This window comes from Cyphomyrmex costatus, unplaced genomic scaffold (assembly GCF_001594065.2).
Source record: "Cyphomyrmex costatus isolate MS0001 unplaced genomic scaffold, Ccosl1.0 scaffold1055, whole genome shotgun sequence".
Taxonomy (NCBI): Eukaryota; Metazoa; Arthropoda; class Insecta; order Hymenoptera; family Formicidae; genus Cyphomyrmex; species Cyphomyrmex costatus.
This window is the reverse complement of record NW_017275014.1, coordinates 99,048-110,127: the sequence shown is the minus strand read 5'-3', so window position 1 is coordinate 110,127 and position 11,080 is coordinate 99,048. Positions and strand designations below refer to the sequence as shown.

The window sequence follows — 11,080 nt, the reverse complement described above, 5'->3', positions numbered from 1 at the left end:
CCCCCCCCCCCCCCCCGAAGATACGAAGGATCGAGATGCGACAAAGAGCGCACAGAGGATTGAGGGAAGTACATGGCGGTTTACAAACGACGGAACGTCGACTACCCGTGGATGAGGAAAAGTGCCGTAAAAGAGAAAAAGGAACGAGGGGGATATCCTGCGGAAAGGAACCTCGATGTCTTGGTGCACGCTCGTCGTCGTACAAAGCTGAGAAGGAAAAAGGGGGGGTCTATAGACCGGACAGCGGAGCCCCATAAATCCAAGTCGCCGTTGCAGCGAAAGAAGCTTGTTTACCGTTTTTGCCTCGGACCTCTCATCTGGCTTCTCCTTTCATTCCGCGCGCGCGTTTCCCGCCATCATGACCCTCTTCCTGTTTCCTATCTCGACCCCCAACGTCGATTCCCACCGGGATGTCTTATAATTTCATAAACTGCCCCGGTCGCGTGCACCTTATAGCCGCACGATCGATTTATCCCTAATCTACAAGTCAAGGATCGGTATAATGTTCCGAATGCGATACATTTTCTCGTGACGAAGATGTCCAATAGGGTGTTTCTTGTCGTTGTTGAACGTTTGGAGCATCTCCAACATTTTATTCAGTTGCCGTCTCTTCAGACTAGTATTTCGCCAGAGGATGATTTTCAAAACCGGGAAAAATATAGTAGAAATATTCGGTACAATAATTCGTTGCTTTCTCTAAAAAATCTAGATTAAGCCGATTAGTTGGCGGATATTCATTCTTGGAGGAAACTCCAATTTTTGCTGGGTTTTCATATGTGTGTGTGTCATTTTGATTGTGCCAATAAAATCCTTACACTAAAAAAATACTAAATTTTAATAATTATAAAAGCTCTAAATTAATATTTATAATACTAAATGTAAAAATATTTATTTTGAAACAAAAACCATTATTTAATTTATCTATCATTGTCTGAATAAATGTTTACTTAGTTATATATACTATTCAAAGAAATATGTACTAGGATTTAGTAAATTTTTTCAGTGTAAAAGATTTTTTTCAGAAACCCATAAAATTTTATTATCTATTATAGTTATCACCTCACATTACTATTTTCTTCTAAAGAAAAAGTCATCAAAATCCATAGTCGTGATTTTTTCCGCTTGGCTCGCTTTGTCCAAAGAGCTTCTGATCAAAAACTGAAAGTGACACCGTGATTCTGTTCTGTTCCATTCATAAAAAAGTATCTGAAGGCAACAATGTTCTTTCTTGACGCAATGAAAGAAATCAGTTTACATCGATTAAAAGAAATAAATTTTAAATTTCAAGTAAATTAAGGGGATATTTATTTTCAGTTTTAAGATTGAGGATATGCGATGTACATTGGAGGTTTCCGGGGGGTTTTCCGGAGCGTTTCGACTCACATAATTGACAATATTATTGGGACGACCGTCAATGTTGCATTCGATGTGCTTTGGGAGCTCAGTAGGAGTATGTTCGCGGTTGGAATTATTGACAGGAAGACCAAACGTGTCGACTCCGATCGGGTCATTTTCAGTGTATATTAGTATTTTCAGATAGAATTGCGTTTAAAGACCGACAATTGTTCGGCGCGCAAATGGGGCGTTGAGGGGGTGGGAAGGGTACACACATATATATATATATATTACTGTGAAGAATATATTGCGAAGAATATTACTACGTCGACCCGCCATCAGAGGTCTATAGATATTCGTTAAGATTCTCGTAAGTGCTTTGATACGCTTATTTCTGTATATATAGAATCTCGATTTAATAACTAAAACAGGCGTCTAAGGTAGGCTTCCATTACAATACCTTACTGATGAGTCCAGTAGTGGAAGCCGGGACGAAACGCCAACATTACGTGATATTCTTCGCAATATATTAGATTGATTTTAAAGATTTTAATGAAAATTGGCTCATTGCCCTTATTTCAATACATTATTAGTTAAAAGAAATAAACCTATTTTCGGTCAAAGTGGATCTTTAAGTGCTCAAATATTTCAGAGTGAATTTACCCACATATCCAATTCTGCAAACCGCATGCCAAAATCTTTTTCGGTCTCGAAAACGCAATCATGAACAGAATTAGAATAGTAATATCACAAATTAAATTAACAAACAATTTAATAAGTTTTAATTGTCTTATTAGCTAATAATTACCTTAGAAGGTTATTAATAATAATTTGATAAATCATTTTAATTAATAATTCAATAAATCTCTCTCATTTTAATTAATAATTCGATAAATCATTTTATATCATTCTACTCGTTTTCTCTTTAAACACGATCGGCTACTTGCTCGAGATCGGCGAGGAATGTTGGAGATATACAAGAACCTCGCGATCTACTTACAAAGGCATCCGCGTCTCAATAAATTGCGAGTTCGGATGAACCAAGACGGAAGTGGCGAGGTACAGAAATTGCCAGGTTGGCGTGGTGGTGAAAAAAAGAAACAGGAGATTGGCCAGTACCATAAAACGCGATGAACGTATCGGCACTAGTAAGCAAACGGTGCTCATAAAAAGCGATATACCAGCGCGCGCTATTCGCGGTTCGGAGTACCGTAAACCTCGGTCGTCGGAACGAGAGGCACGTTTCCTGTTTTTCCCCACTGTGTTCTTGCGGCTTTCGCTTCACGCGATGACTCCTCGATAGACGATACTTCTGGACTTTTCGCGATGTCCCATTTTCTCCGCGAGCCAAAATATTTTCCCTCGACCATGTTTTAATTCGCGCCAGAGCGCCGTAAAATAATATAACTTTTTAAAGTCTTGAAAAAAGAATCGTGCTACCCGTATATAAATAACGTGCCAAAAACTATTTCCTCACTGTTTTTTTTTTAAATACAACTTTAATGCGTAGCAAAAACATAACAGTGGCAAAACTCTGGGAGAGCGAGAAACGTTAAATGAATCGCGTTTTATCGATTGAACCTCATGGTTTTAACGTAAAAGGAGTTTGTTTAACACCGTTCTATCAAACGCGATATCTGTTTCTCTCTGGATATCTCGATATCCTCTTTTTACAATTATATCACTGTTTCGTCGATGTTTTGTGTAATAATAATATACTATGTTATGTAGCATGAAAAATAAATATCGCGATATTACATCGATTTTCTCATTTCAATTAATCATCTCCACATTATGCACTTTCTAAATAAACTTTGATTAAATAGAAGCGCTAATAAGTCCTACGGGCTATTTTTCGTAAATCGCCGCAAGATACAATATAAAAAGTCGCTTAATGAGTTGCACGAATCAGGCATACGATGCGTCGGTTGAACGACATTATTAAGCAAAAAATAAAATCGACCCGTTCACGCGTGACGAGTATAGCCGCATGGAAATTAGCATGAATATGGATGAACGTTGCATATATGTGTACATACTTCGCTCGCGATCGCGACCGAGCATAATGTTCGACTTGGACGAGCGAAAGGGGATCCTAGGGGAGAAGGGCGGAGGAAGGGAGGTCCGTCGGCGGGACTGGCAGGTGAACCGCGAGATTATTGGCCGAGACTAAACAGAGTTGGCTTAGAAATTCGACGTTTGACGTCAGTATATGAGAGACGCGTCTGCTAATGTAAGCGTCGCGTATACCATTCGCTCTTCGGGGACCTCGAAATAGAATGATTAACGCCACCGAACGCCTGTAAAATTCGATACCCGGTATGCGAGACGTCCCCGTTTTGCTTAGGGAACGGTACACGGAGTTGGCTGAGGCGCGCTGCGCTACTCGCTCTCTAAATCCGAATCAATGGATAATCACTGTAATGTCAGTTTCAAGTATGCCACTGGAATCAGTAATTCAACGGAAAAAATCAATCAAACGTGGAATCTCTGACCTAGTTAATCTTGATTTAGTGTATAAATCCAGTGTACCTATATATGGTATTGAAACTGACGTGCAATTATCGATGTTTTAATTGTATAATGCTGAAACTTTCTTTCTTTTTCAGTTCAATTTCACTGATCAGCCTGTGCCACGTGACGTATGCCAGTGGGTGATTACCTACTAATTCAATTTTGTGCCCGTTTCTATCAATGATAGATTAACTTTAATTACGGTTCAATTTGTTCCTCAGCTCTCTCTCTAATTTTAAGAATTGGAAAAAGATAAAGGATTAGATAAACAGGATTAAAATAAGCTATATTGATAGAAACAAGCATTAGAACTAGAAAAATGAGAAGTTAGCTGGAATTACACTACATTAGTACACTGAGAAAAAAATATTAATTGACTCAATACGGCGGTCACGGGTTGTCAAGCAAATATTTGTTAATTCGAAGATACGTCATGTCGAAATAAGTGAAACAAATAATGTACTTGACTCAAATACATTAATATTTCGACTAAACAAATCATAACCAACTAAACGCATTTAGTTCAGTTAACAACTTTGTTTTCTCAGTGTAGAAATTAGAAATAAGGCATTCAGAGAATCTACGAAACACTCCGTTCCTATTGAAGAGAAATATCCTTGACGAAATATGCAAAATACGGATACACGCAAGAAGATTGGAAAGCCGGAAGTCCGAACAGACGTATACAGTTGCGTGGTAACAACATAGACAAACAGAGATTTCTCCACGCAGCCACGACCTTAAGCCAAAGAGCAGCGCTGTTTAACATGTCAAATGTGACAGTAAAGATATACGATTTATTCGCGTTTGGCTTCAGAATTCTCCGTGCAAAATATCTAATGGCACAAAGTTGCGGAATATTCGAAACTACAGAATCTATAATTTGCACACCAATGGTAAACCCGCATAGGCGGAACTCCAGCATCATCGTTATTCGGACATCAAAGAACGATCAAATGACAAGCGATGTTCCAAATACGAATATTATTCGCGCACATAGGTATGGCTCTGTCCGAGATTCCACGCAATTTGCACATTGTGCAAAGAAGTTTCACAAACGATGACCTATTTACAGCATTTAGATATAATCGCTGTAATAGGATTGTCCCTTTTGTACTTGATATAAATCGAGTTAAGCTTTGTGCCGGCTAATACTCTAATAAGGCGACTCAAATCAATTGTGTAATATATCATATCGCACCTAAAATTTGAAATAATTCAAAAAGAATAAATATTCATTTACTGTACATACATATAACAATGTATAATTAATTTTTATTCATTCGTATGTTATTTTATTAATTATATTATACATTATTTTACAACTCATATTTTAATTAAATGTTAATATTACATTAAATTAAATATTGCGTGTATTCAATGGATGACCGTAGTTTCGCTTTAGCGAAAGACAATAAAATATACCAAAAATCGACAGTACCGACTGAAAGCCCTTGTAACAAGAACGTATCGTTTTTACGATATATACGCAATTAAAAAATCATTTTTCCAATGCAAATATAATCATTCTGAATAACATTAAACAATATTCGTTAAAGAATAGAATAAATTGATATTTTAGTCCTTTATTAAAATAATTGGCGAAATTTCCTTTATCAACGCGATTCGACGATCGTATCTATCTTTGAGAAGACGAAACAGGAATCGATCGCCGCGCATGCGTTTCTGCGGTTGACGATCCAATTATTTCCATAAGGCGAACATCTAACGAGCTTCCACGTTCCACGTGCACTCCCGCCCGTTCATCCATCTACCCATCCATCCATCCATCCATCCATTCGCCGCCCATCCATCTATCCATCCGTCCGTCCGTCGTCCGACCGTTCGTTCGTCCAGTCGGCCAAGCTTAAAATTAGACTCTATGAAACGAACAATCCGGAAGCGAACAAGACTGAGCGAGCTAGTACCAAATTTATTTAGCGCGAATTTAAATTCCGTCCTGTGTCCGCAAATTCATTCATTCGTTCGTTCATTCAACCGACGCAAATCGGCCGAAGTGCACTCTGTCTTTCTCCCTCTTCTAGCAGCTGTTTGAAAAATTGCCGCGATAACTTCTCTCAAACGTAGCGGAACGCCCGACTATAAGATCGTTTGGACCATATGATGTAAAAGAGAAAGGTGTTATAACATTACACATTGTAGTATCACACAACCAATGCAATGTGTAATTCAATTTTTATGTATTAACATTTTATTGTATACATTAAGTTATTTTATCAATTATATCATACATTATTTTACAAATCATATTTTAATTAAATGTTAATATATTAAATGATATATTGCGTATGTTCGGAAACAGCCAATCGAATTTGACCAAAAATACACTCTCCTTATATACTGCTCATCATCCATGGGAATGGAACACCTTTTCTTTTACATCGTGTACGAACGTTGCCCTAGGTTCTCATCTCACATGGACACGAGCAATGCGAACGAACGAAGGTGCCGGGGCACATTCTCTCGGAATCGACGAAAAAGTCCGAGTATTCATTTCGACAGCCAGAGTTGCGTGTGTTGGTCCAGAGAGTAATTGTTTGTCTGCACATTATTCAACGTTTACAGAATTGTACGCGGGCGTTCTCTTTATCTCTCGCTGTACAGCGCTACTCGTTACCGAGCACTTTGTTAGACCGTCCTTGATTAATATTACGTAATATTATGCTGCATTTTTGGACGAATTTTACGATGAGCGTTAATTACGTCGGAGGCGTTGTTTGCAGGAATTCTCGCGTAACGGTCGTAAATTTGTAAATGTAAGTAGCGAATGTACCGTACGGAATGTTTCGCAAGTTCTGCGCGTAACTTGTCATATCTCCATGATTTATCAATCCTTAATTCTCCGGTACAGCAATTATATTACAACGCAACGCAATCTAGCTGTGTAAGAGCTATCTACGCGAAACCATTATTTGTCCCGCAAATGTCAACAATTTAGCACGAATACATTTTCGAGAAGCGTCGCGTAATATAGCAATAAAATTTGCCAGCCACTAAAAAAGCGAGACGATGGTTTAACAGTCGACCTCTAAATGCATTCCTGGCTACGATGATATCGTAAACGAGGAGTGCCATAAAAGAAAATCGTTAGCTCCTGCGAAAACGTGCCAAAGCTGACATCAACCTAGTTGCAACAAGAGTAATAATTAGTCGGAGAACGCAATCCTTGAAGCCATTTATGCCATAGTCGTTGATGTAACAATAGGGAAAGAGAGCAGAAAACTCGTAAAATTATCAACCGTTAGTGCGACACGAAACACGTCGCGTTTCACCGATCTCAATGTTTTATCGAAGTTGGTTATCTCTCTCGATTAAGATGACGCATCGAATTTTTACATTGTATCATTTTCAAATACATTAATCCTAATCGGTATTCATCCAGTAGATATTCTTCAACCACATTGTTTATGATAAATGTTTTAACACAATTTTAAGTTACATAATTTTATTCCTTTGATTTTGATCTTTAGAATAAAAAAATCGTTCAATTGCAAACTTTAAGTAAAAATACATTGATTTTATGTACATTAAACATCGCGCACGAAAAGGATAATTTTGCTAAAATATCTAATTTAGGTAAATACGTAAAAATCTCAAAATAATTTTGTTGGACCGTCCAAATAATTATGTAGGAAATTCCAGTGTTATGAGGAATGCGGCAAAAAATTGACATTCTAGTAATCATTTGAACGTACATAATTAATTTGATAGAGAGAGAGTCCAGTAAAATTTATTTAAAAATCTGTATCTAATTAAAAATTTGTCGATGCTTCAGCAAAATCATTTTTTCCATGCGAATATCTCAGTTAAAAAATTTGTGAAACAAACACGGATTAGGGTTAAATATACCTCATCTTTGACGATATTGGTGCATCGCACTGACGTACTTGGAATTTCAAAATATCAAAACGCGATCGAGTTGCGGAAATACCGCGAAACCACTGAGTGCTATTGTTCGCGTTTGCTGATTCCACCATAAGGACTGATTCATTCGGCGCCGCGTCAACTATCCCATTTCGTAGCATTAGGTTAACCCTTTGCGGTCTACCTGACTCGATGCAGTGGTTTACGAACGCGTACACAACACCTAAAAAGGGTTGTGTACTATGAACTGGCGGATTCGAGACAGTTTCAACGTGTAACGTTTCACGTATAGTAAGCACGAAATAACGTTGCCACGAGACAAAATGTACGGCGTGATGCGTGATTTTTAATCTCCGGAGGGCCATTTGTTTTCGCTACTTTGCGTTTCAGCGCATCGGGACATCGCGGCGGAATGTAATGGAAATACAATGGGAGATGAAAAGCGAGATGCGCGAGGCGAGTAACAATATTACTGCAGATGGGGATGCGGCGGATTGTAGGTAAAAAGCGCGATCGACAGGATTTCAACTCCGCCTGACCTTTGTTATACTGGCATCGGAGAAAACGAGGAAAATCGGAAGCAGAAAACAAGAACGACGGTTTACACGAGTAAATCTGTGAACAGATACGAGCGACAGAAAAAGCTATTTTTTAATGATCTGATTAAAAATTATTTTTATGGTATAAATAACAAAGCTATCTCTTTTTTTTTCTTCAAACGAAATAAACGTACACTCGACTTAATTTAATCGCCAAGAATCAAAGGGAAACGGAAATCTCGCCCAAAAGCTAGAGAGGTTTGAGAACCACTGGCTGCAGCAGGCCCGAGAGAATCGTGCGCGAAGGATGAAGGAAGGCGCAATAACAATATCGCGTCCTGCCCTTGCCGCATGCAACCAACCAGGGGGTAACGTCCTGTTACACCAGTCTGACCACTTCGCTCGTCTCTCTTCTCTAACCCTTCTCCGTGCGCGCTCGGACCGTTTTGCTTTGCACCGGCTTTGCTTTCGCCTTCGCCTTTCGCGGCCGGCGAGCGAAAACGTCGCGCGCGACCCGCTTTTCGCTAATCGCAATCCCATTCAGCGCGCGACTCGTTTCCACTGCACGTATAGCAGCATAATAGGGGCGTTCCTGAGAGTTCTCTCTTGCCTCGAGTCATCCGCGTCGCGAGGCGATGCACGCACACCAAACAGCGATCCATAAAACGCAAGTTTGAGAAAAAAAAAAAAGTTATTCGTTAAAACGAGTGATCGTTACTCACCAATAATGATGTCCGCCCTTGCAGTCTCCGCGGTGAATCAGCACTAAGACCTGCATAATCAAGACAGTGATGATTTTAGTTTTCGCTTAATATGCGTACGCGTGGTGCGTATTATTATAATTAACATCGCGTGTGTTAACGTCACGTATCTCTTAAACCTATCTTAACGCTATTGTACGCGAAGGAACGCGGTAATTAAGATACCAGCGTCGCCTTGCACTTCTTGAGTTTAGCGTCTTCAAAGTTTCATGTGTTGTTAATTTTTAAACGCCTTTTCGAACGGACTTTCCTTTTTCCAATGTTTTTTTTTTAATGCCTTTGCCATTGTGTTTACAACTTTTTTTTATAAATCAAGATAAGTACGGACATTTCTTAGTATCATTTTTTATTCACAATTAAAATACGGACTCTTCAGAATACTATTAATTACAATAAAAAGACTTTAGAAGTCGACGCAGAAAACTGTTTTTTTTTTTTGTGTCAACTTCTAAAGCCTTTTTATTGTATTATAATTAATTATATTGTTTAGTATTGTTATATATACATGTTTCAGTTTTTCATTTTCTGGTGGCCAGATTTAATCTGATGATAATATAAAAATTAATTTTGCAATAACTTTTAAAATCAGTTTAGCGATTAATCATAGCTAGAGAAATAATTTTTACATTGACATCAAATTAAATTAAGTTAATTTTAAATCGCAAATTAATCAGACAATTAAAAAAACTGGGCCTTTTTAAGTAACTTTGAGTAAAAAAAATTATTTGCAATGTTTATTTTTATGAAAATTCAACAATGTAATTGGCTTGGCATGCCAATCCAAATATTGTTCATGTAATGGCATTTAAGGATTAACAATGTTTATTTGAATTAGAGACGCAATAATAGATAAATATTTTTAATGACAAGTACTTAGAAACGTAACTCGTTTTTCAAGATATTTATTTTTTACGACACCCGCGTTATTGGAATTGTACGTACAGATACGCTCCTGTAATAAACAAACCGATGCAAATTAAATTAAAGTTACGAGTTTATTGCGTTAGCATTAATTAATAACAAAACATTCGCTTTAGAATGAAATTACGTTTTGAGCCGCGACCGCGGTTCACGCATTCTTACGGCTGGCAAGGAAAAAAAAAAACGCACTATGCGTTCCACGTCCGAGCGCATCGCACGATCATAAAACTGCCCCGAGACTACGACCGACCGAGTATCGCATCACGTGCGTGGAATTAATTACATCTACTCGCACAACTATTTATCGCCGTCCGGAGACGGAGCCGACTCTCGAAGTGGACCGTAAACGTGGCGCTTCTGAAAGAAATTGCGAAACCGCTTGGGAGATAAATCGTCTCGATTAACGAACGCGCATCTCTGTGGAATCTACGCGAGGTCACCCACAGGCTGACCCGCATACCACCGTCGATGAAGAACATCCTTATTAAATCCTCAGTTGCTCAAGATGCCTCGCTGATCTATAAACGGCGATGATGAAAATAACGACAGAAACATACGAGTTTTATTCGTCAAACGAACGTCTCGCGACAAAGGTTACAGGTGGCCAGAATGGAGTAACGTAGTCCATAGATCAAAGTCCATAGATTGATTTAGCTATTTAAATTAATCCACTTGAAACAAAAGGATAGAACTGCAGCGTTAAAACAATTGGACCGAGCATCGAAATCAATTCCAAGGACTGACCGGCGTGAAACCTTGGGCACTTTGCTAGATCACTGTCACCAGGTGCACGACGGAGAACAAACTTCACTCGCCGGCTACACGGCCTGCATGCTCGCGAATCACGATCGGGCTCACTCAAGGTTGAAAATTCCAGACGCCCCCCCCCCCCCCCCTCCCCCCCCCCTCCCCTCCCCCGAGATAGGTCAGGGACAATGAACGTGCCAAACGCAGCGGCAGCAGCAGCTGCACCCCGAGGTTCATTCAACTTTCCCACGCGAGAACGTTCTTTTACATTACACCAATAAGCGGCTGCTGCGTGTCGCCGTTGGAAACACGATTCATGACGTCCTTCCGTTTCTCATTTTCGGACCTCCGACGCTCATCGGCCGGAAGATTCGATCG

The 11,080-nt window shown here is 39.1% G+C and overlaps 1 protein-coding gene across 1 annotated transcript in view; it reads right to left on the bottom strand.

The window, feature by feature from the left end:
• LOC108774928 (uncharacterized) overlaps positions 1-9,039 on the bottom strand; it is an 85,423-nt gene extending 76,384 nt beyond the window's left edge. Inside the window, exon 1 of the mRNA XM_018541175.1 lies at positions 8,996-9,039. The gene's annotated coding sequence lies outside the window, so the exon portion shown is untranslated. The remainder of the gene's footprint in view (positions 1-8,995) is intronic.
• Between the last annotated feature and the right edge of the window lie 2,041 nt (positions 9,040-11,080).